Consider the following 23,388-nt stretch of genomic DNA (forward strand, 5'->3'; position numbering starts at 1 on the left):
GTTCCGTCTAAACTTGTCCAAAGTTGTGGTGTCCCTGCCCTGAAGGGCTTTGCAGCTGGTCCCCAGAGCTAAATGTGTCTCAGGCAGAATCCCCAACATTTGCAGAAGCTTCCCTGGAGGAGGCAATGGTAGCTAGCAGGCATGCAGCTCCCTCCATCCAAAGTAGAGCCAAAATTGTGAGGGACTTAACGGAGGGGTCTTCCGGTGGTATTGACAAGCAGTTCTGTATTGGGAGCTAGGTTGAAAGTTTTTCAAATCCTGATCAGTGAAGGTACCCAGGCAGGTACCTCCCTCCAAAATTGGAAGTGAAGGTACAAGTCCCAGAAGCAGCCCCCAAACCTCAAGTATCCTGGGAGGAGGAACGGGTAAAATTGGCCAAAGTTCTTCAGGTACCTACCCTGAAGCGATCTGGTAGGATGCCCAGATCCAAGAACTCTGTGGAAGGTAGCCACAAAGTTTTTCCAAGTATCAGCCAGCTGTGTGGATCCAGGGCAGTATTCATAGCACAGGCAGTTTGTGTGGGCATGCACAGTAGCTACATGTGTCTTTATGGTGTCTGGGAGGCCACAGATAAGGGGGAGTTAACCTTGCCAGTAGAATCAGGGCTAGCTTTGGGGATCTCCGTAAGAGATCCTTCTCCTGCATGGCTTGTATGCAGGCAGGTTTTGGAACAGATGCAGCCAAATCGGAGAACCCTGAGGTCTTCATGACAAGGGGATTCTCCTCTTTCTTGTGGGTCTATTCCACTGACCCGATAGGCAGCTAAATGAATCTATGCCAAATCTTTTTACTAGAAGCATGACAGCAGTTGACACATTTCAAGGGTATAAAGGCTACATCGCAGGTAAATTGTCCAAAGTTGTGAAGGTGAAGGTGCAGGGCTTACAGCTGAGGTGTCCCAGTCTTGTGGAGAAGGAAATCCCCAACATCCTGCCTCTTCTGGAGGAGGCAAATTTCTTCTAGCAGCCCCCCTCCCCAGCATCTCCCCTTTTTTACCCTCACTCTAAGGTTTTCCTATCCAAATTTCTTTCACCACTACCTGCTAACACTTTTATATCCTAAGCTTTGTGTGTCCCACCCTGGGATGACAATGAGCAATTTGGGCAAAAAGTTGAGTATTATAGTCTTCTATGTTTAGCATGTACTTCCTTAATCTCATTGTCTTGTTAAGAGTTTAACTTTAATGTTCATTTTATAAAGAATGAAGAAAAAAGGTTTCAGTTTGGGCACCGCAGACTTCAAGATTCTGTTCTGCTGCCCAAGAGGGTTTGGCACACCGTGGGTATGCTGCTTTTGTTGAGAACTAAGGCATGTAGGCCAAACTTTTCCAGTGTGCTCCAGGCAGCTGCAGGACCCCCTGGGGCAGGACAGCCCAGCCGTGAGCTCGAGAGAGCTGGGCCATGGACGTCATGGATGTGGAGCTTCTGAAGGGCACAGGTGCATGGTGGAACCAAAGAGAGTGTTCCTCCAGGGGAAAGAGTGAGAAGTCCGCCCTGTGGCACTTGGGGACTCATGGACTCCGCACATGCACCACCTCGCTCAGGACCAAGCATGGGGACACAAAGCTCGTTGGGAAGCCAAGGAAGGGACCGTGAGCACATGGCAGCCCTGTGCTGTCAGGGGCAGTGCATATTGTGACCCACAGTGGTGCTAGGCAACCGCCATGTCCCACTGGGCATGCACGTATCAAGGCCAAAGTACGTTACATACCCCATACGGGATGCTGCAGGGCTGACAGGCACAGCCTCAGTCACCCCAAGCCAGAGCTGCCCCAGCCCAGCCCTGTGGCTCCCAAGAGGGTCCTGGGGCACCAGTGCAGGTGGGCTCGAGCTGGATGGCTTTAAGCTCCCTTCCAAACCCCAGCCATTGTAGGATTCTGTGAGGGAGGCAGTGCTTCAGGGATTGAAACGGGGTCGTATTGCTGAGCTGTCTGAAAAAAGCAAAGAAACAACAAAACTAAGAGGAGGATTCAAAGTAACAGAAGTGGTAGGATTGAAGGAAAGACCAAAGAAAGAAAAGGTCATAATGAAAAGAAACAACCAAACAAACAAAATCCCCAAACAAAAACTGTCTATTCCATTGTTGCAGGGTTGGGAACGTACACCGATGGACACAACGAACTAGAGCAACAGCCTTGGAGGAGTTTGAGGCAGCAACCCGAGGTTTCAGCTCTGTTCAGAGAATGCCAAAAGGAAGAGGCTCAATGAAATGCTTGGAAAGAGCCTTAAGGGGCAAACAGAACCAGACGTCAAGAAATGGAGAAAAACTGGGGAAGCTCCATGCAATTTGAGCTAATCCTGAGAGCTACAGGACATGCAGACACAATTTGGGCAGGTTCAAAGGTAGAACCCCATACGGGTATGCTGCTTTTCCAGAACTTGTGCAGGTGACAGAGAATTTTTCCTAAGTACAATGTGGTGGAGGCAAAGGTAGCTCCCGGGCATGTAGCAACCTCCAAATTAGCCAAAATTCTCTGTTACCTAGCCTAGAGGGATCCGAGTTTAGGATCCACAAAGAAAAAATCTCTCTTGGAGGAAGCCAAATCTTTTTTCTAGAAGCATGCCGAGGTGAGAAGGCAAGGGTAGCTACCAGGCATACACTTTCCGTCTAAACTTGTCCAAAGTTGTGGTGTCCCTGCCCTGAAGGGCTTTGCAGCTGGTCCCCAGAGCTAAATGTGTCTCAGGCAGAATCCCCAACATTTGCAGAAGCTTCCCTGGAGGAGGCAATGGTAGCTAGCAGGCATGCAGCTCCCTCCAAAGTAGAGCCAAAATTGTGAGGGACTTAAGGCGGAGGGGTCTTCCGGTGGTATTGACAAGCAGTTCTGTATTGGGAGCTAGCCCAAAAGTTTTTCAAATCCTGATCAGCGAAGGGAAGTGAAGGTACCCAGGCAGGAACCTCCCTCCAAAATTGGCCAAAGTTGTCAGGTACCTACCCTGAAGCGATCTGAGCAGAGGATCCCAGACAAAATCCTGTATGTGGAGGTAGCCACAAAGTTTTGGCAAACAAGATCAGCCAGCTGTGTGGCATCCAGGGCAGTATTGGGCATAGCACAGGCAGTTTGTGTTGGCCTTGTTGTCAGTAGCTACCCCATGTGTCTTTATGGTGTCTGGGAGGCCACAGATAAGGGGGAGTTAACCTTGCCAGTTGAATCAGGGCTAGCTTTGGGGATCTCCGTAAGAGATCCTTCTCCTGCATGGCTTGTATGCAGGCTGGTTTTGGAACAGATGCGGCCAAATCGGAGAACGCAGATTTGCCGAAGCAAAATGTGGGTGGAGAAGCCTGAGGTCTTCATGACAAGGGATTCTCCTCTTTCTTGTGGGTCTATTCCACTGACCCGATAGGCAGCTAAAATGAATCTATGCCACTAACCCAAAAGGCAGTTAACACATTTCTAAACGTATAAATGCTATCGCAGGTCTTTTCCTCACCAAAGTGAAGGTGAAGGTGCAGAGCTTACCAGGAGGTGTCCCTGTCTTGTGGAGAAGGAGCACAGAACATCGACTGCCTCTTCTAGGGTTTTCAATGGTACCCTTCTCCCCTCGCCCCCCCTCCCCAGCTCCAACTTTTTTCCTCACTCTAAGTTTTCCTATCATGAACTTTTTTTTTTCACCACTACCTGCTAACACTTTTATATCCTAAGCTTATGTGTCCCACCCTGGGATGACAATGAGCATAATTTGGGCAAAAAGTTGAGTATTATAGTCTTCTATGTTTAGCATGTACTTCCTTAATCTCATTGTCTTGTTAAGAGTTAACTTTAATGTTCATTTTATAAAGAATGAAGAAAAAGGTTTCAGTTTGGGCACCGCAGACTTCAAGATTCTGTTCTGCTGCCCAGAGAGGGTTTGGCACACCGTGGGTATGCTGCTTTTGTTGAGAACTAAGGCATGTAGGCCAAACTTTTCCAGTGTGCTCCAGGCAGCTGGCAGGACCCCCTGGGGCAGGACAGCCCAGCCGTGAGCTCGAGAGAGCTGGGCCATGGACGTCATGGATGTGGAGCTTCTCAGGGGCACAGGTATGGTGGAACCAAAAGAGAGTGTTCAGCTCCAGGGGAAAGAGTGAGAAGTCCGCCCTGTGGCACTTGGGGACTCATGGACTCGCACATGCACCACCTCGCTCAGGACCAAGCATGGGGACCCAGCTCGTTGGGAAGCCAAGGACAGGGACCGTGAGCACATGGCAGCCCTGTGCTGTCAGGGGCAGTGCATATTGTGACCCACAGTGGTGCTAGGCAACCGCCATGTCCCACTGCAGGGCTGACAGGCACAGCCTCAGTCACCCTCAAGCCAGAGCTGGCCCCAGCCCAGCCCTGCGGCTCCCAACAGGGTCCTGGGGCACCAGTGCAGGTGGGCTCGAGCTGGATGGTCTTTAAGGGCCCTTCCAACCCCAGCCATTGTAGGATTCTGTGAGGGGGAGGCAGTGCACAGGGAAAACGGGGTCGGTTGCTGATGTCTGAAAAAAGCAAAGAAACAACAAAACTAAGAGGAGGATTCAAAGTAACAAAGTGGTAGGATTGAAGGAAGACCAAAGAAAGAAAAGGTCATAATGAAAAGAAACAACCAAACAAAACAAAATCCAACAAAAGCTGTCTATTCCATTGTTGCAGGGTTGGGAACGTACACCGATGGACACAAACGAACTAGAGCAACAGCCTTGGAGGAGTTTGAGGCAGCAACCCGAGGTTTCAGCTCTGTTCAGAGAATGCCAAAAGGAAAGGCTCAATGAAATGCTTGGAAAGAGCCTTAAGGGGCAAACAGAACCAGACCGTCAAGAAATGGAGAAAAAAGCTGGGAAACCTCCCGTGCAATTTGAGCTAATCCGTGAGAGCTACAGGACATGCAGACACAGGCAGGTAACAAAAAAGCAGACGGGTATGCTGCTTTTCCAGAACTTGTGCAGGTGACAGAGAATTTTTCCTAAGTACAATGTGGTGGAGGCAAAGGTAGCTCCCGGGCATGTAGCAACCTCCAAATTAGCCAAAATTCTCTGTTACCTAGCCTAGAGGGATCCGAGTTTAGGATCCACAAAGAAAAAAATCTCTCTTGGAGGAAGCCAAATCTTTTTTCTAGAAGCATGCCGAGGTGAGAAGGCAAGGGTAGCTACCAGGCATACAGTTCCCGTCTAAACTTGTCCAAAGTTGTGGTGTCCCTGCCCTGAAGGGCTTTGCAGCTGGTCCCCAGAGCTAAATGTGTCTCAGGCAGAATCCCCAACATTTGCAGAAGCTTCCCTGGAGGAGGCAATGGTAGCTAGCAGGCATGCAGCTCCCTCCAAAGTAGAGCCAAAATTGTGAGGGACTTAACGCGGAGGTCTTCAGGTGGTATTGACAAGCAGTTCTGTATTGGGAGCTAGCCCAAAAGTTTTTCAAATCCTGATCAGCGAAGGGAAGTGAAGGTACCCAGGCAGGAACCTCCCTCCAAAATTGGCCAAAGTTCTCAGGTACCTAGCCTGAAGGGTCTGCGGACCGAATCCACAAGTCCCTGTCTCTCCGGAGAGGCCCCAAGTTTTCACCAAGTATGCCTGGGAGGAGGAACGGGTAGCTACTGGCATGCACGTACTTCCCAATTTTGGCCAAAGTTCAGGTAGATACCCCATACGGGTATGCTGCTTTTCCAGAACTTGTGCAGGTGACAGAGAATTTTTCCTAAGTACAATGTGGTGGAGGCAAAAGCTCGGGCATGTAGCAACCCATGTAGGTCTGAATTTAGCCTAGAAAGTTTAGGATACCCCACAAAGTAAGGGCTTTTCTTGCGCAGGAAGCCTCTTTTTTCTAGAAGCATGTAGGCAAGGGTAGCTCTATTCCACTGACCCGATTAGATGAATCTATGTTACTACCCAATCCAGTTTAGTTCACATTTCTAAAAAAATCTCTCTTGGAGGGAAGCCAAATCTTTTTCCAGAAGCATGCCGAGGTGAGAAGGCAAGGGTAGCTACCAGGCATACACTTCCCTGTAAACTTGTCCAAAGTTGTGGAAGGTCCCTGCCCTGAAGGGCTTTCAGCTGGTCCCCAGAGCTAAATGTGTCTCGCAGGAAGAATCCCCAACATTTCCCAGAAGCTTCCCTGGAGGAGGCAATGGTAGCTAGCAGGCATGCAGCTCCCTCCCAAAGTAGAGGCCAAAATTGTGAGGGACTTAAGCGGACTTGTCTTCCCACCCTGGGTATGACAAGAGTTCTGTATTTGGAGCTAAAAAGTTTTCAAATCATGATCAGCGAAGGGAAGTATGGTTTAGGCATGTACCTCCTCCAAAATCTCATTGTCTTGTTAAGAGTTAACTTTAATGTTCATTTTATAAAGAATGAAGAAAAAAGTTTCACTTTGGGCACCGCAGACTTCAAGATTCTGTTCTGCTGCCCAGAAAGGGTTTGGCACACCGTGGGTATGTCCTGCTTTTCTCTGAGAACTAAGGCATGAGGCCAAACTTTTCCACCAAGTATCCTGGGAGGAGGCAACGGGTAGCTACTGGGCATGGTACAGCCCAATTTGAGCCAAAGAGGTGGGCCATGGACCCTCAATGGATGCTGGAGCTTCTCCAGAACTTGTGCAGGTGGAACCAAAGAGAAGTTTTCCAGCTCCAATGGGAAAGAGGAGAAGTAGCCCTGGGCATGGGGACTCATGGACTCGCACATGCCAAAATTCTCTGTTACCAAGCATAGGGGATCCCAGCTCGTTGGGATCCCAAGGACAGGGACTCGTGAGCACATGGCAGCCCTGTGCTGTCAGGCAGCAGTGCATATTGTGACCCACAGTGGTGCTAGGCAACCGCCAGGGTCCCACTGCAGGCTACAGGCACAGCCTCAGTCACCCTCAAGCCAGAGCTGGCCCCAGCTGGCTCCCAAGAGGGTCCTGGGGCACCAGTGCAGGTGGGCTCGAGCTGGATGGTCTTTAAGGCCCTTCCAATCCCCAGCCATTGTAGGATTCCTGTGAGGGAGGCAGTGCACAAGGAAAACGGGGTCGGTTGCTGATGTCTGAAAAAAGCAAGAAGCTCCAAAACTAAGAGGAGGATTCAAAGTACCAGAAGTGTGTAGGATTGAAGGAAGACCAAAGAAAGAAAAGGTCATAATGAAAAGAAACAACCAAACAAATCAAAATAGCCACAAAACTGTTATTCCATTGTTGCAGGGTTGGGAACGTACACCGATGGACCAAACGAACCTCCCTCCAACAGCCTTGGAGGAGTTTGAGGCAGCAACCCGAGGTTTGAGCTCTGTTCAGAGAATGCCAAAAAAAGGTCAATGAAATGCTTGGAAAGAGCCTTAAGGGGCAAAAGAACCAGACTCAAGAAATGAGAAGGAGCTGGGGAACCTCCGTGCAATTTGAGCTAATCCGTGAGAGCTACAGGACATGCAGACACAGGCAGGTAACAAAAAGCAGACGGGTATGCTGCTTTTTCCAGAACTTGTGCAGGTGACAGAGAAATTTTTCCTAAGTACAATGTGGTGGAGGCAAAGGTAGCTCCCGGGCATGTAGCAACCTCCAAATTAGCCAAAATTCTCTGTTACCTAGCCTAGAGGGATCCGAGTTTAGGATCCACAAAGAAAAAATCTCTCTTGGAGGAAGCCAAATCTTTTTTCTAGAAGCATGCCGAGGTGAGAAGGCAAGGGTAGCTACCAGGCATACACTTCCCTGTCTAAACTTGTCCAAAGTTGTGGTGTCCCTGCCCTGAAGGGCTTTTGCAGCTGGTCCCCAGAGCTAAATGTGTCTCAGGCAGAATCCCCAACATTTGCAGAAGCTTCCCTGGAGGAGGCAATGGTAGCTAGCAGGCATGCAGCTCCCTCCAAAGTAGAGCCAAAATTGTGAGGGACTTAAGGCGGAGGGGTCTTCAGGTGGTATTGACAAGCAGTTCTGTATTGGAGCTAGCCCAAAAGTTTTTCAAAATCCTGATCAGCGAAGGGAAGTGAAGGTACCCAGGCAGGAACCTCCCTCCAAAATTGGCCAAGTTCTTGGGTACCAAGCCTGAAGGGTCTGCAGACCGAATCCACAAGTCCCTCTCTCTCCGGAAGAGGCCCCAAAACATTTTCACCAAGTATGCCTGGGAGGAGGAACGGGTAGCTACTGGGCATGCACGTACTTCCAATTTGGCCAAAGTTCAGGTAGATACCCCATACGGGTATGCTGCTTTTCCAGAACTTGTGCAGGTGACAGAGAATTTTTCCTAAGTACAATGTGGTGGAGGCAAAGGTAGCTCCCGGGCATGTAGCAACCTCCAAATTAGCCAAAATTCTCTGTTACCTAGCCTAGAGGGATCCGAGTTTAGGATCCACAAAGAAAAAATCTCTCTTGGAGGAAGCCAAATCTTTTTTCTAGAAGCATGCCGAGGTGAGAAGGCAAGGGTAGCTACCAGGCATACACTTCCGTCTAAACTTGTCCAAAGTTGTGGTGTCCCTGCCCTGAAGGGCTTTGCAGCTGGTCCCCAGAGCTAAATGTGTCTCAGGCAGAATCCCCAACATTTGCAGAAGCTTCCCTGGAGGAGGCAATGGTAGCTAGCAGGCATGCAGCTCCCTCCAAAGTAGAGCCAAAATTGTGAGGGACTTAAGGCGGAGGGTCTTCAGGTGGTATTGACAAGCAGTTCTGTATTGGGAGCTAGCCCAAAAGTTTTTCAAAACATGATCAGCGAAGGGAAGTGAAGGTACCCAGGCAGGAACCTCCCTCCAAAATTGGGAAAAGTTCTTGGGTACCAAGCCTGAAGGGGTCAAAGTTTGGCTGCGGACCGAATCCACAAGTCCCTCTCTCTCCGGAAGAGGCCCAAAAATTTCACCAAGTATGCCTGGGAGGAGGAACGGGTAGCTACTGGGCATGCACGTACTTCCCATTTGGCCAAAGTTCAGGTAGATACCCCATACGGGTATGCTGCTTTTCCAGAACTTGTGCAGGTGACAGAGAATTTTTCCTAAGTACAATGTGGTGGAGGCAAAGGTAGCTCCCGGGCATGTAGCAACCTCCAAATTAGCCAAAATTCTCTGTTACCTAGCCTAGAGGGATCCGAGTTTAGGATCCACAAAGAAAAAACCTCTCTTGGAGGAAGCCAAATCTTTTTTCTAGAAGCATGCCGAGGTGAGAAGGCAAGGGTAGCTACCAGGCATACAGTTCCGTCTAAACTTGTCCAAAGTTGTGGTGTCCCTGCCCTGAAGGGCTTTGCAGCTGGTCCCCAGAGCTAAATGTGTCTCAGGCAGAATCCCCAACATTTGCAGAAGCTTCCCTGGAGGAGGCAATGGTAGCTAGCAGGCATGCAGCTCCCTCCAAAGTAGAGCCAAAATTGTGAGGGACTTAACGCGGAGGGGTCTTCAGCTGTATTGACAAGCAGTTCTGTATTGGGAGCTAGGCCCAAAAGTTTTTCAAATCCTGATCAGCGAAGGGAAGTGAAGGTACCCAGGCAGGAACCTCCCTCCAAAATTGGCCAAGTTCTTGGGTACCAAGCCTGAAGGGGTCTGCGGACCGAATCCACAAGTCCCTCTCTCTCGGAAGAGGCCAAAAAATTTCACCAAGTATGCCTGGGAGGAGGAACGGGTAGCTACTGGGCATGCACGTACTTCCCAATTTGGCCAAAGTTCAGGTAGATACCCCATACGGGTATGCTGCTTTTCCAGAACTTGTGCAGGTGACAGAGAATTTTTCCTAAGTACAATGTGGTGGAGGCAAAGGTAGCTCCCGGGCATGTAGCAACCTCCAAATTAGCAAAATTCTCTGTTACCTAGCCTAGAGGGATCCGAGTTTAGGATCCACAAAGAAAAAACCTCTCTTGGAGGAAGCCAAATCTTTTTTCTAGAAGCATGCCGAGGTGAGAAGGCAAGGGTAGCTACCAGGCATACACTTCCGTCTAAACTTGTCCAAAGTTGTGGTGTCCCTGCCCTGAAGGGCTTTGCAGCTGGTCCCCAGAGCTAAATGTGTCTCAGGCAGAATCCCCAAACATTTGCAGAAGCTTCCCTGGAGGAGGCAATGGTAGCTAGCAGGCATGCAGCTCCCTCCAAAGTAGAGCCAAAATTGTGAGGGACTTAACGCGGAGGGGTCTTCGGTGGTATTGACAAGCAGTTCTGTATTGGGAGCTAGGTTGAAAGTTTTTCAAATCCTGATCAGCGAAGGGAAGTGAAGGTACCCAGGCAGGAACCTCCCTCCAAAATTGGCCAAAGTTGTCAGGTACCTACCCTGAAGCGATCTGAGCAGAGGATCCCAGACAAAATCTGTATGTGGAGGTAGCCACAAAGTTTTGGCAAACAAGATCAGCCAGCTGTGTGGCATCCAGGGCAGTATTCATAGCACAGGCAGTTTGTGTGTGGTCTTGAACAGTAGCTACATGTGTCTTTATGGTGTCTGGGAGGCCACAGATAAGGGGGAGTATGCTTGCCAGTTGAATCAGGGCTAGCTTTGGGGATCTCCGTAAGAGATCCTTCTCCTTGCAGTTCTGAATTTGGCCAAACTTTGCTTGCTTGTATGCAGGCTGGTTTTGGAACAGATGCAGCCAAATCGGAGAACCCTGAGGTCTTCATGACAAGGGATTCTCCTCCTAAGTGTGGGCTATTCCACTGACCCGATAGGCAGCTAAAATGGCAAAATCTATGCCACTAACCCAAAAGGCAGTTAACACATTCCTAAAGTAAAAATCTCTATCGCAGGTATTCCAAACCAAAGTGAAGGTGAAGGTGCAGAGCTTACCAAAAGTGCCTGTCTTGGTGGAGAAGGAGCTACAGGCATCGACTGCCTCCCTTCTAGGTTTTCCAAAGTTCTTCTCCCCTCCGCCCCCCCCTGAAGCTCTCCCTGGTCCCCTCACTCTAAGGTTTTCCTATCATGAATTTTTTCACCACTACCATTTGCTAACACTTTTATATCCTGGAAGCAATGGTCCTACCCAGGCATGACAATGAGCATAATTTGGGCAAAAAGTTGAGTATTATAGTCTTCTATGTTTAGCATGTACTTCCTTAATCTCATTGTCTTGTTAAGAGTTAACTTTAATGTTCATTTTATAAAGAATGAAGAAAAAAGGTTTCAGTTTGGGCACCGCAGACTTCAAGATTCTGTTCTGCTGCCCAGAGAGGGTTTGGCACACCGTGGGTATGCTGCTTTTGTTGAGAACTAAGGCATGTAGGCCAAACTTTTCCAGTGTGCTCCAGGCAGCTGTCAGGACCCCCTGGGGCAGGACAGCCCAGCCGTGAGCTCGAGAGAGCTGGGCCATGGACGTCATGGATGTGGAGCTTCTCAGGGGCACAGGTATGGTGGAACCAAAAGAGAGTGTTCAGCTCCAGGGGAAAGAGTCCTAAGTCCGCCCTGTGGCACTTGGGGACTCATGGACTCGCACATGCACCACCTCGCTCAGGACCAAGCATGGGGACCCAGCTCGTTGGGAAGCCAAGGACAGGGACCGTGAGCACATGGCAGCCCTGTGCTGTCAGGGGCAGTGCATATTGTGACCCACAGTGGTGCTAGGCAACCGCCATGTCCCACTGCAGGGCTGACAGGCACAGCCTCAGTCACCCTCAAGCCAGAGCTGGCCCCAGCCCAGCCCTGTGGCTCCCAAGAGGGTCCTGGGGCACCAGTGCAGGTGGGCTCGAGCTGGATGGTCTTTAAGGCCCTTCCAACCCCAGCCATTGTAGGATTCTTGAGGGAGGCAGTGCACAGGGAAAACGGGGTCGGTTGCTGATGTCCCTGAAAAAAGCAAAGAAACAACAAAACTAAGAGGAGGATTCAAAGTAACAAAGTGGTAGGATTGAAGGAAAGACCAAAGAAAGAAAAGGTCATAATGAAAAGAAACAACCAACCAAAACAAAATCCAACAAAAACTGTCTATTCCATTGTTGCAGGGTTGGGAACGTACACCGATGGACACAAACGAACTAGAGCAACAGCCTTGGAGGAGTTTGAGGCAGCAACCCGAGGTTTCAGCTCTGTTCAGAGAATGCCAAAAGGAAGGGCTCAATGAAATGCTTGGAAAGGCCTTAAGGGGCAAACAGAACCAGACGTCAAGAAATGGAGAAAAAAGCTGGGGAAGCTCCGTGCAATTTGAGCTAATCCGTGAGAGCTACAGGACATGCAGACACAGGCAGGTAGATACCCCAGACGGGTATGCTGCTTTTCCAGAACTTGTGCAGGTGACAGAGAATTTTTCCTAAGTACAATGTGGTGGAGGCAAAGGTAGCTCCCGGGCATGTAGCAACCTCCAAATTAGCCAAAATTCTCTGTTACCTAGCCTAGAGGGATCCGAGTTTAGGATCCACAAAGAAAAAATCTCTCTTGGAGGAAGCCAAATCTTTTTTTCTAGAAGCATGCCGAGGTGAGAAGGCAAGGGTAGCTACCAGGCATACACTTCCGTCTAAACTTGTCCAAAGTTGTGGTGTCCCTGCCCTGAAGGGCTTTGCAGCTGGTCCCCAGAGCTAAATGTGTCTCAGGCAGAATCCCCAACATTTGCAGAAGCTTCCCTGGAGGAGGCAATGGTAGCTAGCAGGCATGCAGCTCCCTCCAAAGTAGAGCCAAAATTGTGAGGGACTTAAGGCGGAGGGGTCTTCAGCTGGTATTGACAAGCAGTTCTGTATTGGGAGCTAGCCCAAAAGTTTTTCAAATCCTGATCAGCGAAGGGAAGTGAAGGTACCCAGGCAGGAACCTCCCTCCAAAATTGGCCAAAGTTCTTCAGGTACCAAGCCTGAAGGGGTCTGCGGACCGAATCCACAAGTCCCTCTCTCTCCGGAAGAGGCCCCAAAATTTCACCAAGTATGCCTGGGAGGAGGAACGGGTAGCTACTGGGCATGCACGTACTTCCCAATTTGGCCAAAGTTCAGGTAGATACCCCATACGGGTATGCTGCTTTTTCCAGAACTTGTGCAGGTGACAGAGAATTTTTCCTAAGTACAATGTGGTGGAGGCAAAGGTAGCTCCCGGGCATGTAGCAACCTCCAAATTAGCCAAAATTCTCTGTTACCTAGCCTAGAGGGATCCGAGTTTAGGATCCACAAAGAAAAAACCTCTCTTGGAGGAAGCCAAATCTTTTTTCTAGAAGCATGCCGAGGTGAGAAGGCAAGGGTAGCTACCAGGCATACAGTTCCGTCTAAACTTGTCCAAAGTTGTGGTGTCCCTGCCCTGAAGGGCTTTGCAGCTGGTCCCCAGAGCTAAATGTGTCTCAGGCAGAATCCCCAACATTTGCAGAAGCTTCCCTGGAGGAGGCAATGGTAGCTAGCAGGCATGCAGCTCCCTCCAAAGTAGAGCCAAAATTGTGAGGGACTTAACGCGGAGGGGTCTTCGGTGGTATTGACAAGCAGTTCTGTATTGGGAGCTAGGTTGAAAGTTTTTCAAATCCTGATCAGCGAAGGGAAGTGAAGGTACCCAGGCAGGAACCTCCCTCCAAAATTGGCCAAAGTTGTCAGGTACCTACCCTGAAGCGATCTGAGCAGAGGATCCCAGACAAAATCTGTATGTGGAGGTAGCCACAAAGTTTTGGCAAACAAGATCAGCCAGCTGTGTGGCATCCAGGGCAGTATTCATAGCACAGGCAGTTTGTGTGTGGTCAGGTACAGTAGCTACATAGGGTGTCTTTTATGGTGTCTTGGAGGCCACAGATAAGGGGGATTTTTAACCTTGCCAGTTGAATGGGCTAGGCTTTGGGGATCTCCGGGCAAGAGATCCTTCTCCTGCAAAATTGGCTTGTATGCAGGCTGGGATTGAACAGATGCAGCCAAATCGGAGAACCCTGAGGTCTTCATGACAAATTCTCCTCTTTCTTGTGGGTCTATTGCCACTGACCCGATAGGCAGCTAAAATGAATCTATGCCACTAACCCAAAAGGCAGTTAACACATTTCTAAACGTATAAATGCTATCGCAGGTATTCCTCACCAAAGTGAAGGTGAAGGTGCAGAGCTTACCAAGGAGGTGTCCCTGTCTTGGTGGAGAAGGAGCACAGAACATCGACTGCCTCTTCTAGGTTTTCAATTATTTCTTCTCCCCTCCGCCCCCCCTCCCCAGCTCTCCCTTTTTTCCTCACTCTAAGGTTTTCCCCAAATTTTTTCACCACTTACCTGCTAACACTTTTATATCCTAAGCAGGTGTCCCACCCTGGGAAACAATGAGCATAATTTGGGCAAAAAGTTGAGTATTATAGTCTTCTATGTTTAGCATGTACTTCCTTAATCTCATTGTCTTGTTAAGAGTTAACTTTAATGTTCATTTTATAAAGAATGAAGAAAAAGGTTTCAGTTTGGGCACCGCAGACTTCAAGATTCTGTTCTGCTGCCCAGAGAGGGTTTGGCACACCGTGGGTATGCTGCTTTTGTTGAGAACTAAGGCATGTAGGCCAAACTTTTCCAGTGTGCTCCAGGCAGCTGGCAGGACCCCCTGGGGCAGGACAGCCCAGCCGTGAGCTCGAGAGAGCTGGGCCATGGACGTCATGGATGTGGAGCTTCTCAGGGGCACAGGTATGGTGGAACCAAAAGAGAGTGTTCAGCTCCAGGGGAAAGAGTGAGAAGTCCGCCCTGTGGCACTTGGGGACTCATGGACTCGCACATGCACCACCTCGCTCAGGACCAAGCATGGGGACCCAGCTCGTTGGGAAGCCAAGGACAGGGACCGTGAGCACATGGCAGCCCTGTGCTGTCAGGGGCAGTGCATATTGTGACCCACAGTGGTGCTAGGCAACCGCCATGTCCCACTGCAGGGCTGACAGGCACAGCCTCAGTCACCCTCAAGCCAGAGCTGGCCCCAGCCCAGCCCTGTGCTCCCAAGAGGGTCCTGGGGCACCAGTGCAGGGCTTTTGGCTCGAGCTGGATGGTCTTAAGGGCCCTTCCAACCCCAGCCATTGTAGGATTCTGTGAGGGAGGCAGTGCACAGGGAAAACGGGGTCGGTTGCTGATGTCTGAAAAAAGCAAAGAAACAACAAAACTAAGAGGAGGATTCAAAGTAACAAAGTGGTAGGATTGAAGGAAAGACCAAAGAAAGAAAAGGTCATAATGAAAAGAAACAACCAAACAAAACAAAATCCAACAAAAACTGTCTATTCCATTGTTGCAGGGTTGGGAACGTACACCGATGGACACAAACGAACTAGAGCAACAGCCTTGGAGGAGTTTGAGGCAGCAACCCGAGGTTTCAGCTCTGTTCAGAGAATGCCAAAGGAAAGGCTCAATGAAATGCTTGGAAAGAGCCTTAAGGGGCAAACAGAACCAGACTCAAGAAATGGAGAAAAAGCTGGGGAAGCTCCGTGCAATTTGAGCTAATCCGTGAGAGCTACAGGACATGCAGACACAGGCAGGTAACAAATAAGCAGACGGGTATGCTGCTTTTCCAGAACTTGTGCAGGTGACAGAGAATTTTTCCTAAGTACAATGTGGTGGAGGCAAAGGTAGCTCCCGGGCATGTAGCAACCTCCAAATTAGCAAAATTCTCTGTTACCTAGCCTAGAGGGATCCGAGTTTAGGATCCACAAAGAAAAAATCTCTCTTGGAGGAAGCCAAATCTTTTTTCTAGAAGCATGCCGAGGTGAGAAGGCAAGGGTAGCTACCAGGCATACACTTCCGTCTAAACTTGTCCAAAGTTGTGGTGTCCCTGCCCTGAAGGGCTTTGCAGCTGGTCCCCAGAGCTAAATGTGTCTCAGGCAGAATCCCCAACATTTGCAGAAGCTTCCCTGGAGGAGGCAATGGTAGCTAGCAGGCATGCAGCTCCCTCCAAAGTAGAGCCAAAATTGTGAGGGACTTAACGCGGAGGGGTCTTCAGTGGTATTGACAAGCAGTTCTGTATTGGGAGCTAGCCCAAAAGTTTTTCAAATCCATGATCAGCGAAGGGAAGTGAAGGTACCCAGGCAGGAACCTCCCTCCAAAATTGGCCAAAGTTCTTGGGTACCAAGCCTGAAGGGGTCTGCGGACCGAATCCACAAGTCCCTCTCTCTCCGGAAGAGGCCCCAAATTTCACCAAGTATGCCTGGGAGGAGGAACGGGTAGCTACTGGGCATGCACGTACTTCCCAATTTGGCCAAAGTTCAGGTAGATACCCCATACGGGTATGCTGCTTTTCCAGAACTTGTGCAGGTGACAGAGAATTTTTCCTAAGTACAATGTGGTGGAGGCAAAGGTAGCTCCCGGGCATGTAGCAACCTCCAAATTAGCCAAAATTCTCTGTTACCTAGCCTAGAGGGATCCGAGTTTAGGATCCACAAAGAAAAAACTCTCTCTTGGCGGAAGCCAAATCTTTTTTCTAGAAGCATGCCGAGGTGAGAAGGCAAGGGTAGCTACCAGGCATACAGTTCCGTCTAAACTTGTCCAAAGTTGTGGTGTCCCTGCCCTGAAGGGCTTTGCAGCTGGTCCCCAGAGCTAAATGTGTCTCAGGCAGAATCCCCAACATTTGCAGAAGCTTCCCTGGAGGAGGCAATGGTAGCTAGCAGGCATGCAGCTCCCTCCAAAGTAGAGCCAAAATTGTGAGGGACTTAAGGCGGAGGGTCTTCCGGTGGTATTGACAAGCAGTTTCTGTATTGGAGCTAGTCACAAAGTTTTTCAAATCATGATCAGCGAAGGGAAGTGAAGGTACCCAGGCAGGAACCTCCCTCCAAAATTGGCCAAAGTTCTTGGGTAAAAGCCTGAAGGGGTCTGCGGACCGAATCCACAAGTCCCTCTCTCTCCGGAAGAGGCCCCAAAATTTCACCAAGTATGCCTGGGAGGAGGAACGGGTAGCTACTGGGCATGCACGTACTTCCCAATTTGGCCAAAGTTCAGGTAGATACCCATACGGGTATGCTGCTTTTCCAGAACTTGTGCAGGTGACAGAGAATTTTTCCTAAGTACAATGTGGTGGAGGCAAAGGTAGCTCCCGGGCATGTAGCAACCTCCAAATTAGCCAAAATTCTCTGTTACCTAGCCTAGAGGGATCCGAGTTTAGGATCCACAAAGAAAAAATCTCTCTTGGAGGAAGCCAAATCTTTTTTCTAGAAGCATGCCGAGGTGAGAAGGCAAGGTGTAGCTACCAGGCATACACTTCCGTCTAAACTTGTCCAAAGTTGTGGTGTCCCTGCCCTGAAGGGCTTTGCAGCTGGTCCCCAGAGCTAAATGTGTCTCAGGCAGAATCCCCAACATTTGCAGAAGCTTCCCTGGAGGAGGCAATGGTAGCTAGCAGGCATGCAGCTCCCTCCAAAGTAGAGCCAAAATTGTGAGGGACTTAAGGCGGAGGGGTCTTCCGGTGGTATTGACAAGCAGTTCTGTATTGGGAGCTAGGCCAAAAGTTTTTCAAAATCCTGATCAGCGAAGGGAAGTGAAGGTACCCAGGCAGGAACCTCCCTCCAAAATTGGCCAAAGTTGTCAGGTACCTACCCTGAAGGATCTGAGCAGAGGATCCCAGAATCCAAATCCCTGTATGTGGAAGTAGGCCACAAAGTTTTGGCAAACAAGATGGGAGGAGGAACCAGCTACTGGGCATGCAGGGCGTATTCCATAGCACAGGCAGTTTGTGTGTGGTCTTGAAGGGTATGGTAGCTACTGTGATGGGTCTTTATGGTGTCTGGAGGCCACAGATAAGGGGAGTTAACCTTGCCAGTTGAATCAGGGCTAGCTCTTTGGGGATCTCCGTAAGGATCCTTCTCCTGCATGGCTTGCCAATGCAGGCTGGTTTTGAACAGATGCAGCCAAATCGGAGAACCCTGAGGTCTTCATGACAAGGGATTCTCCTCTTTCTTGTGGCCCTATTCCTTTGACCCGATAGGCAGCTAAAATGAATCTATGCCACTAACCCAAAAGGCAGTTAACACATTTCTAAACGTATAAATGCTATCGCAGGTACTTCCTCACCAAAGTGAAGGTGAAGGTGCAGAGCTTACCAAGGAGGTGTCCCTTTCTTGGTGGAGAAGGAGCACAGAACATCGACTGCCTCTTCTAGGTTTTCAATTATTTCTTCCCCCTCCGCCCCCCCTCCCCAGCTCTCCCTTTTTCCTCAGGCTAAGGTTTTCCTATCATGAATTTTTTCACCACTACCTGCTAACACTTTTATATCCTAAGCTTATGTGTCCCACCCTGGGATGACAATGAGCATAATTTGGGCAAAAAGTTGAGTATTATAGTCTTCTATGTTTAGCATGTACTTCCTTAATCTCATTGTCTTGTTAAGAGTTAACTTTAATGTTTTTTTTTATAAAGAATGAAGAAAAAGGTTTCAGGTTTGGGCACCGCAGACTTCAAGATTCTGTTCTGCTAGAGGGATCTGCGGAGTTTAATCCCAAGAGAGGGTTTGGCACACCGTGGGTATGCTGCTTTTGTTGAGAACTAAGGCATGTAGGCCAAACTTTTCCAGTGTGCTCCAGGCAGCTGTCAGGACCCCCTGGGGCAGGACAGCCCAGCCGTGAGCTCGAGAGAGCTGGGCCATGGACGTCATGGATGTGGAGCTTCTCAGGGGCACAGGTATGGTGGAACCAAAAGAGAGTGTTCAGCTCCAGGGAAAGAGTGAGAAGTCCGCCCTGTGGCACTTGGGGACTCATGGACTCGCACATGCACCACCTCGCTCAGGACCAAGCATGGGGACCCAGCTCGTTGGGAAGCCAAGGACAGGGACCGTGAGCACATGGCAGCCCTGTGCTGTCAGGGGCAGTGCATATTGTGACCCACAGTGGTGCTAGGCAACCGCCATGTCCCACTGCAGGGCTGACAGGCACAGCCTCAGTCACCCTCAAGCCAGAGCTGGCCCCAGCCCAGCCCTGTGGCTCCCAAGCAGGGTCCTGGGGCACCAGTGCAGGTGGGCTCGGCTGGATGGTCTTTAAGGTCCCTTCCAACCCCAGCCATTGTAGGATTCTGCCCTGAGGGAGGCAGTGCACAGGGAAAACGGGGTCGGTTGCTGATGTCTGAAAAAAGCAAAGAAACAACAAAACTAAGAGGAGGATTCAAAGTACAAGAAGTGGTAGGATTGAAGGAAAGACCAAAGAAAGAAAAGGCCATAATGAAAAGAAACAACCAAACAAAACAAAATCCAACAAAAACTGTCTATTCCATTGTTGCAGGGTTGGGAACGTACACCGATGGACACAAACGAACTAGAGCAACAGCCTTGGAGGAGTTTGAGGCAGCAACCCGAGGTTTCAGCTCTGTTCAGAGAATGCCAAAAGGAAGGGCTCAATGGAAATGTTTGGAAAGAGCCTGAAGGGGCAAACGAATCCAGACGTCAAGAAATGGAGAGGCCAAAAATTTGGGGAAGCTCCGTGCAATTTGAGCTAAGCTACTGGATGCTACTTCAGGACATTTGCAGACACAAGGTTCAGGTAGAAGCAGACGGGTATGCTGCTTTTCCAGAACTTGTGCAGGTGACAGAGAATTTTTCCTAAGTACAATGTGGTGGAGGCAAAGGTAGCTCCCGGGCATGTAGCAACCTCCAAATTAGCCAAAATTCTCTGTTACCTAGCCTAGAGGGATCCGAGTTTAGGATCCACAAAGAAAAAACCTCTCTTGGAGGAAGCCAAATCTTTTTTCTAGAAGCATGCCGAGGTGAGAAGGCAAGGGTAGCTACCAGGCATACACTTCCGTCTAAACTTGTCCAAAGTTGTGGTGTCCCTGCCCTGAAGGGCTTTGCAGCTGGTCCCCAGAGCTAAATGTGTCTCAGGCAGAATCCCCAACATTTGCAGAAGCTTCCCTGGAGGAGGCAATGGTAGCTAGCAGGCATGCAGCTCCCTCCAAAGTAGAGCCAAAATTGTGAGGGACTTAAGGCGGAGGGGTCTTCCGGTGGTATTGACAAGCAGTTCTGTATTGGGAGCTAGCCCAAAAGTTTTTCAAATCCTGATCAGCGAAGGGAAGTGAAGGTACCCAGGCAGGAACCTCCCTCCAAAATTGGCCAAAGTTCTTGGGTACCAAGCCTGAAGGGGTCTGCGGACCGAATCCACAAGTCCCTCTCTCTCCGGAAGAGGCCCCAAAATTTCACCAAGTATGCCTGGGAGGGAACGGGTAGCTACTGGGCATGCACGTACTTCCCAATTTGGCCAAAGTTCAGGTAGATACCCCATACGGGTATGCTGCTCTTTTTCCAGAACTTGTGCAGGTGACAGAGAATTTTTCCTAAGTACAATGTGGTGGAGGCAAAGGTAGCTCCCGGGCATGTAGCAACCTCCAAATTAGCCAAAATTCTCTGTTACCTAGCCTAGAGGGATCCGAGTTTAGGATCCCACAAAGAAAAAATCTCTCTTGGAGGAAGCCAAATCTTTTTTCTAGAAGCATGCCGAGGTGAGAAGGCAAGGGTAGCTACCAGGCATACACTTCCGTCTAAACTTGTCCAAAGTTGTGGTGTCCCTGCCCTGAAGGGCTTTTGCAGCTGGTCCCCAGAGCTAAATGTGTCTCAGGCAGAATCCCCAACATTTGCAGAAGCTTCCCTGGAGGAGGCAATGGTAGCTAGCAGGCATGCAGCTCCCTCCAAAGTAGAGCCAAAATTGTGAGGGACTTAAGGCGGAGGGGTCTTCAGGTGGTATTGACAAGCAGTTCTGTATTGGGAGCTAGCCCAAAAGTTTTTCAAATCCTGATCAGCGAAGGGAAGTGAAGGTACCCAGGCAGGAACCTCCCTCCAAAATTGGCCAAAGTTCTTGGGTACCAAGCCTGAAGGGGTCTGCGGACCGAATCCACAAGTCCCTCTCTCTCCGGAAGAGGCCCAAAATTTCACCAAGTATGCCTGGGAGGAGGAACGGGTAGCTACTGGGCATGCACGTACTTCCCAATTTGGCCAAAGTTCAGGTAGATACCCCATACGGGTATGCTGCTTTTCCAGAACTTGTGCAGGTGACAGAGAATTTTTCCTAAGTACAATGTGGTGGAGGCAAAGGTAGCTCCCGGGCATGTAGCAACCTCCAAATTAGCCAAAATTCTCTGTTACCTAGCCTAGAGGGATCCGAGTTTAGGATCCACAAAGAAAAATCTCTCTTGGAGGAAGCCAAATCTTTTTTCTAGAAGCATGCCGAGGTGAGAAGGCAAGGGTAGCTACCAGGCATACAGTTCCTCTAAACTTGTCCAAAGTTGTGGTGTCCCTGCCCTGAAGGGCTTTTGGCAACCAGTGCAGGCAGCTGGTCCCCAGAGCTAAATGTGTCTCAGGCAGAATCCCCAACATTTGCAGAAGCTTCCCTGGAGGAGGCAATGGTAGCTAGCAGGCATGCAGCTCCCTCCAAAGTAGAGCCAAAATTGTGAGGGACTTAAGGCAGGAGGGGTCTTCGGTGGTATTGACAAGCAGTTCTGTATTGGGAGCTAGGTCAAAAGTTTTTCAAATCCTGATCAGCGAAGGGAAGTGAAGGTACCCAGGCAGGAACCTCCCTCCAAAATTGGGCCAAAGTTCTCAGGTACCAAGCCTGAAGGGGTCTGCGGACCGAATCCCACAAGTCCCTCTCTCTCCGGAAGAGGCCCCAAAATTTCACCAAGTATGCCTGGGAGGAGGAACGGGTAGCTACTGGGCATGCACGTACTTCCCAATTTGGCCAAAGTTCAGGTAGATACCCCATACGGGTATGCTGCTTTTCCAGAACTTGTGCAGGTGACAGAGAATTTTTCCTAAGTACAATGTGGTGGAGGCAAAGGTAGCTCCCGGGCATGTAGCAACCTCCAAATTAGCAAAATTCTCTGTTACCTAGCCTAGAGGGATCCAAGTTTAGGATCCACAAAGAAAAAATCTCTCTTGGAGGAAGCCAAATCTTTTTTCTAGAAGCATGCCGAGGTGAGAAGGCAAGGGTAGCTACCAGGCATACAGTTCCGTCTAAACTTGTCCAAAGTTGTGGTGTCCCTGCCCTGAAGGGCTTTGCAGCTGGTACCCAGAGCTAAATGTGTCTCAGGAAGAATCCCCAACATTTGCAGAAGCTTCCCTGGAGGAGGCAATGGTAGCTAGCAGGCATGCAGCTCCCTCCAAAGTAGAGCCAAAATTGTGAGGGACTTAACGCGGAGGGGTCTTCCAGGTGGTATTGACAAGCAGTTCTGTATTGGGAGCTAGGTTGAAAGTTTTTCAAATCCTGATCAGCGAAGGGAAGTGAAGGTACCCAGGCAGGAACCTCCCTCCAAAATTGGCCAAAGTTGTCAGGTACCTACCCTGAAGCGATCTGAGCAGAGGATCCCAGACAAAATCGTATGTGGAGGTAGCCACAAAGTTTTGGCAAACAAGATCAGCCAGCTGTGTGGCATCCAGGGCAGTATTCATAGCACAGGCAGTTTGTGTCAGGTCTTGAACAGTAGCTACATGTGTCTTTATGGTGTCTGGGAGGCCACAGATAAGGGGGAGTTAACCGGTTGCCAGTGGGCATCAGGGCTAGCTTTGGGGATCTCCGTAAGAGATCCCTCTCCTGCATGGCTTGTATGCAGGCTGGTTTTGGAACAGATGCAGCCAAATCGGAGAACCCTGAGGTCTTCATGGCAAGGGTAGCTCCTCTTTCTTGTGGGTCTATTCCACTCCAAATAGGCAGCTAAAATGAATCTATGCCCTAACCCAAAAGGCAGTTAGGATCCATTTCTAAACGAATAAATGCTATCGCAGGTATTCCTCACCAAAGTGAAGGTGAAGGTGCAGAGCTTACCAAGGAGGTGTCCCTGTCTTGGTGGAAAGGAGCACAGAACATCGACTGCCTCTTCTAGGTTTTCAATTATTTCTTCTCTTCCCTCCGCCCAACCTCCCCCAGCTCTCCCTTTTTTCCTCACTCTAAGGTTTTCCTATCATGCATTTTTTCAGCCACTACCTGCTAACACTTTTATATCCTAAGCTTATGTGTCCCACCCTGGGATGACAATGAGCATAATTTGGGCAAAAAGTTGAGTATTATAGTCTTCTATGTTTAGCATGTACTTCCTTAATCTCATGATCTTGTTAAGAGTTAACTTTAATGTTCATTTTATAAAGAATGAAGAAAAAGGTTTCAGTTTGGGCACCGCAGACTTCAAGATTCTGTTCTGCTGCCCAGAGAGGGTTTGGCACACCGTGGGTATGCTGCTTTTGTTGAGAACTAAGGCATGTAGGCCAAACTTTTCCAGTGTGCTCCAGGCAGCTGGCAGGACCCCCTGGGGCAGGACAGCCCAGCCGTGAGCTCGAGAGAGCTGGGCCATGGACGTCATGGATGTGGAGCTTCTCAGGGGCACAGGTGTGGTGGAACCAAAAGAGAGTGTTCAGCTCCAGGGGAAAGAGTGAGAAGTCCGCCCTGTGGCACTTGGGGACTCATGGACTCGCACATGCACCACCTCGCTCAGGACCAAGCATGGGGACCCAGCTCGTTGGAAGCCAAGGACAGGGACCGTGAGCACATGGCAGCCCTGTGCTGTCAGGGGCAGTGCATATTGTGACCCACAGTGGTGCTAGGCAACCGCCATGTCCCACTGCAGGGCTGACAGGCACAGCCTCAGTCACCCTCAAGCCAGAGCTGGCCCCAGCCCAGCCCTGCGGCTCCCAACAGGGTCCTGGGGCACCAGTGCAGGTGGGCTCGAGCTGGATGGTCTTTAAGGGCCTTCC

The 23,388-nt window shown here is 49.8% G+C and overlaps 1 long non-coding RNA gene across 1 annotated transcript; it reads left to right on the plus strand.

The window, feature by feature from the left end:
* The first annotated feature begins 9,486 nt into the window (after positions 1-9,486).
* On the plus strand, positions 9,487-21,970 carry LOC126913514 (uncharacterized). Its single transcript, XR_007708955.1, has 3 exons — positions 9,487-9,593; positions 19,241-19,655; positions 21,854-21,970. It is a non-coding gene; the product is annotated as an uncharacterized LOC126913514 (long non-coding RNA).
* The last annotated feature ends 1,418 nt before the right edge of the window (positions 21,971-23,388 follow it).

This window comes from Cygnus atratus, chromosome 17 (assembly GCF_013377495.2).
Source record: "Cygnus atratus isolate AKBS03 ecotype Queensland, Australia chromosome 17, CAtr_DNAZoo_HiC_assembly, whole genome shotgun sequence".
NCBI classification, from domain to species: Eukaryota; Metazoa; Chordata; class Aves; order Anseriformes; family Anatidae; genus Cygnus; species Cygnus atratus.